Source organism: Ovis canadensis, chromosome 6, assembly GCF_042477335.2.
Source record: "Ovis canadensis isolate MfBH-ARS-UI-01 breed Bighorn chromosome 6, ARS-UI_OviCan_v2, whole genome shotgun sequence".
In the NCBI taxonomy this organism is placed as follows: Eukaryota; Metazoa; Chordata; class Mammalia; order Artiodactyla; family Bovidae; genus Ovis; species Ovis canadensis.
The window spans coordinates 41,334,008-41,340,007 of NC_091250.1; positions in this window are offsets into that span (position 1 = coordinate 41,334,008).

Here is a 6,000-nt window from a genome sequence, read left to right on the forward strand (position 1 = left end):
AGATTGTTTTCCACTCTTTTAGATTCTTTTTCATTCTAGTCTGATTTCTGGCATGAGCCAGGCTCCTGAGACTCTGTTGCAAGAGTTCCATTGGAGCTCTGAGAGAGAGCTCAGCTATTTCTCCCAGGGTTCCTAAATTGGTAGAACACTTCTGAGCAGCTCCAGGAAGGAAAAACAACTGAGCTAAGAATGAAATGAATACACAGGAAAGGCAATACAAGAGATGCAGAGAGGTTGCATTCTCATCACATTGCTTTTACTCACCATTCTACATACTGAGCCTAGCATATGCCTGGTACAGCAAGCTACAGGAAAGGTCTGACTGAATTACTGACAATTAAATCTATTTACACTTACTATGATTACTGATATACCTGATTTTGTTTCTTCTTTATTTTTATACTTTCTTTCTATGTTGTGTTCTCTATGCTATTCCTTTTCTTCTTTTTGAGTACCTCACACCATTTCCTTTTATCTACTAATTTAGAAGTTATACTAAAAATCTTAATAGAAGTACTTATCAACTATCTTTACTATTGTCTGAACAAGAGAGGGAACTTATAACAGTAACTCGAATCATCCTACTTCCCCACCTCCAATCCGTATGATTAGGAAGTCTTTTCTCTGCAAAAAAATATAATAAATTTCTAAGTCCCTAGAAGCATGTAATATCTACAGAAGAGCTTCATTCAATATTTATAGTATCTTCCATGTATTTGATGCTTTGAGGTTTCAGACAGTATGCTAAGTGCTTTATAGGCCCCTCCAGTTATCCTGACAAAAGCCTTACGATATAAGTTTTCCTTATTCTACATGTGAACAAACAGAAGCTCTGGAAAATTAAATACTGTTCAAGGTCAGCAATTAGTTAACAGCAGAAATGGGTTGCAATCACAGGTCTTTCCACTTCCCCAGTCTGCGCTTCTAGCACTAAACTAGATTATCAATAGAAAACATCACTACAGCATACATTCATTTATTCAGCATATGAATTTAGCACCTTTTATGTGCTAAATACCCTCACCAGTATTCTTGTCTGGAAAATCCCATAGACAGAGAAGCCTGGTGTGCGACAGTCCATAGGGTCACAAAGAGATGGGCACAACTGAGAAACTGAGCATGCATGCACATGAGCTCACATGGGTGTTATGTGTGTGTGTGTGTGTGTGTGTGTGTACACACACTCAAATAGATATAGAGGATACAAACAAAACAATATTGGTGCCTATCCCATGCCTTGGATATTGGTGTCACTCGGGTATAGTTTTCCATGATCTTCAAGAAGAAAATTTACATAAAGATCAACTTTTTAATAATTACAAATTTTATTTCTACTGAAATCTATTTGCCAAGATTAACTTTAAAATAGCAGAGATGGCTGTGTGATCACGTGCTACTATAATCTTAAAAGCTAATGGATGGGTTCACTATATGGAATTGTGGTATTTAAATAATTTTATTAATCTTATGAATCAGTTCAAACTTATAATCACCTTTCATTTCCTCTTCTGCTCAACTAACAATATTCTCCTGTTTCCTCTTTTATGGTACAGAGAGTATGCCTTCTTTTTAGGTATGTTACTGTATGCTTACATGTTATTGCAGAAAAATAAATTCCCTTTAGGTGGATGGATTGAATGGAAGTAGTTGATTTATTTTCAGAGGAAGATTCTTAACATTTTTGTGGCACAAGAATGTTCACAGTATGTATTACTTGACAGGAAAATACAGGTATAAAAATGGTGAATTGTCCACACACTACAGAGCTATTGTTGAGCATGCCTGAGTGTTTCAGAGACATTCTCTATACAATGAACTAACAATGCCAGATCAGTCAAAGTGGTGATGGTTTTGCTGATGATACAGGTTCATCCAGCAAAACAACTTGAACAATGTAACTTCTGAGTGCTCAGATCATATGTTCCACACGTACACCAGTGAACATGGGGGAATGTGCCCAGCCAACATCTTCAAGTTCAGAGCACCTGGTGCTTCCACTGGGCTCATCAGCACCTGAAATCAATGAGGAGAAAGTTTCGCAGGAGGACAATTGGCTCAAGCCTCTGAACTTCAAAATGCTCATCCATCAGAGGCTGGTGGAAATGATTGGTTTGGGCACTGGTTTTGCATTTCAGGCAACCAAACTATTCAGTGTTACTGATTACTGGTTTTAGAAACAGAGAAAGGGTACCAATATCAAGTATGACTACACATTGAATTAATCTTATGTAGCTATATACTTTTAAATTATGAATGTCTTTTTGAGCACTACTTACAAGAACTTTATCAAGTGCTTCTTATAATGTCTCCTATGTAACCATCTAAACAGCAAAAATTGAGGTTTATACATTAAAACTAGTATTTTTAAATCACTAACACATTTTCCATAACATCTCAGATATTAGCTATGTAAAAGTATCTTATTAGACACCAAGGCAAAATCTGAAGACCATTCTACTGAATTACATATTACCTACATCATAAAACTGAAAATAAACCCTGGGATTACCAATGAGAAACTAATCCCAGAGATAAGACCAGCAAGATGGCTGAAGAGGAAGTCCTAGTCCTCCTTTCCCTGCAGAAACACCAGTTTAGTAATGATATAACCCAGCAGCTGAGATGGTAAAGAATCTGCTTGCAATGCAGGAGACCTGGGTTCAATTTCTGGGTCGGGAAGATACCCTGAAAAAGGAAATGGCAACCCACTCCAGTATTCTTGCCTGGAGAATTCCATGGACAGAAGAGCCTGTTGGGCTGTAGTCCAGGGGGTCAGACACGACTTATACTTGCACTTTCACGTAAACCCAAACATCTTTATGTTAATCCAAGATTCCACTTAAGAAGTTGCATTACCGCAAGCAAACACAAAACCTAGAACAGCTGCACTGAAAAGGGTAAGAAAAGCAGCATCACTTTACCCGTATCAGCTCCACCCCCAAGCTAATGTAGCTCAGTGTCAAGGGAGAAAGGCCCCAACCTGCAACTTCTGTTTGGGTAGAAAACAGAATGAACCCTTCTTTTCAGACTCAGCACCACATTTTCAGAGCCTGGTTTCTGTCTTGCCCCACTTTTCACTGTTGGCAGAACCACCGTAGGTTGGAGGCCCAGAGGCAGCTGAGCACAGTAGAAAACTGGAAGGCCTAGTTGGCACAGCTTTGCCTATCTGGGATAAACAGCTTGCCCTGAGACTTCTCTGGGAGGGAGGGAAAGAGATGAGAGGAACATGCCGCCTACATTTTTGATTTTCTGAGAGCTGCCTGAAGGACTAATTTCTGTCTCTCCTCACCCCTTAATAAGGGGGCTGATGAATCAGCACAATGTGTGGATGAAAAAGTGGCAGGCAGCTGAAAATGCCAGCACAACTTTGCTCAGGCTTCCCTGGTGGCTTAGATGGTAAAGAATCTGCCTGCAATGCAGGAGACCCAGCTTCAGCCCCTGGGTTGGGAAGATCCCCTGGAGAAGGGAATGGCAACCCACTCCAGCATTCTTGCCTGGAGAATTCAATGGACAGAAGAGCCTGGCAGGCTACAGTCCATGGGGTCACAAAGAGTCAGACACATTGAGTGACTAACACTTTGACTTCACAACTTTGCTCAATGGAGAGAAGGTCCACAACCAGAAACTTCTCCCTCAGGAGGAAGGGAAAGGAGTGGAGTGTGCCATCATCATACCAACTTTTCTGAGAGTAGCCTGCCAGATGGACCAATTTTTGTCTCATCTCACTCAGAGTGAGAGAGAAGGTGAGGAACAGAGTGTGCATCCAGGAGTAGGCATTTCAGAGGAGAGTCCAAGTCTGCAATCTCTCTGGCCTGATTCAGGGCCCTGGTAGGGGAGCTGGCTGGTGGACCAGGAAGAACAGAATGGCTTGCAACTGCAGAATCAGAGAACCTGCTGAGCTACACAGACAACAGAGGAAACAAGATACAACAAGCTCCTGAAAAAAGAAACTGGCAAATCCCTCTAATTAGCACCTTACAAACACAAGTTTGAAGAAAACACATCCACAGAAAAGACTTGAAGGAAAATAAAAACTTTCTCAGATAAACAAAAAACTGATGGAATTTATTGCCAGGACACCTGCCTTGCAAGACATGCTAAAAGAAGTTCTTTTGAAATAAGGAACATTATATAGGTCCAGCTCAGATCTGTATAAAGAAAACAGCATCAGAGAATGAAGAAGTAAAGGAAAAGTAAAATCTTTCATTTTACTTTTTATAAAATGAAATAGCAGATAATAGTTTGTTCAAAACAATAGCAGCAAAAATGTATTCAATTATATGTGTTTGTATATATACATTATATGCTTATGTATAAGAGAAATAAATGACAGCAATGATACAAGGGAAACAAGGGAAGAATTAGGATCATTTGGTTATTACAAGGTACTCAGTACCCATGAATCAGTATGTTATTTTAAAATGGACTTGTATTAGCTGTAAATGTATATTACAAACCCTAGGACAACTACTAAAAAAAATAAGTAGGACTGTTGAGCTCAGAAAAGAGATTTGTCTGGGAGTGGCATCAGTTAGATGGCAGAATAGAACATTTTAGCCATTATCCTCCCACAGAACACTGATTTGGCAGTGACTCAGGGTTGAGCCTGCCTTTGTGGGAGTCTGAGTCCAGCAAAGAAATTCTAGCACATTTTTGGAGCAAAAAATCCTAAGAACAGACCCACTGAAGAGGGAAATAGGACATTTCACTTTGTCTGCATTACTCTTCCCTTGAGCAGCAAGGTTGGTGCTAGGAGAGACCCTGTGACAGACAGTTTCTCCCAAAGGGGAAAGTGAGGGCATGGGAGTGAGTGTCCAGTTTCCCCAACATGGGAGACAATTTCCAAGAGGCCCCGTTCTTTCTCACCTAACCCGGATTACTGATGTAGTCTGCAGAGTGAAAGGACTGGGAGAGGCTGGAACACAGCAGCCAGGGCTGAGGTCATCAAAGAAACTTTGCTAAACACCTCACTGTTCTTTCTGCTAACCATTTCATGGACTCTGTCAGGAATTCTACTGATGAGCCTCTGGGGTGCCTCATCTATGAACCCCAGCTGACCCACTGTCATCCCTAACACTCCAAATTCCTCACTGACACCCTTTACCCTCTCTGTCCATCCATGGCCAGAAAGAGCAAGCCTCTGCAGACAGCTAATGAGCAAGTGCAGAAAGCTGTCCTAACTCTGCGAGATGGACTGAAGGCTCACAAACATGAGCAGTTTGGGGCACTGTCCTTGGGAAACAAATGAGGGGCCCTCCACACCTGGTCTGGTTTTGCAGGATTGAGAGAAGGGATACAATCTTAAGGATGCCCTTCTCCTGAGAGGGAACAAGAAGTGCATAGCAGGTGCATCAATAGAGAGGTCTGAGAAAGCCTCAGAATCCCTAGCTGGACTAACAGGTGAATCCAAAGCCTGCTGGTAGAGTGGAGGAGGTTACTGCTTCTTTGAATGTGAAAACAACAGTATAAGACTTTGAAGAACACGAAAAACCAAGAAAACATGACATTACCAAAGGAACACAATAATTTTTCAGTAGAGAACCTCAAAGAAATGGAGATATGCAAATTGCCTGACAAAAAACTTGTTATTTGAAGGAAGCTCAGCAAGCTATAAGGGAACACAGATAGAGATAATTCAATCCAACTCAAAAGAGTGAAGAAAGCTTATGTGAATTATGGGACAACATCAGGCAAAATAGTATTTCATTATGATATTATCATAAAGAGAACAGAGAGAAAAAGAGGAAGAAAGTATAATTAGAGAAATAATGGCTAAAAAATTCCCAAATCTGAAGAGAGATATGGACATCCATATACCCGAAGGTCCCCAAACAAATTCAATCAAAAGAGGATTTCGTCTGGACTTCACTGGAGGTCCAGTGGTTAAGACTCTGTGCTTCCAATGCAGGGAGCATGGGTTCAATCCTTGGTCAGGGAAAGATCCCACATGTTTTGCAGTGTGGCCAAAATATATCAACAAAATTTTTTAATTAAAAAAAA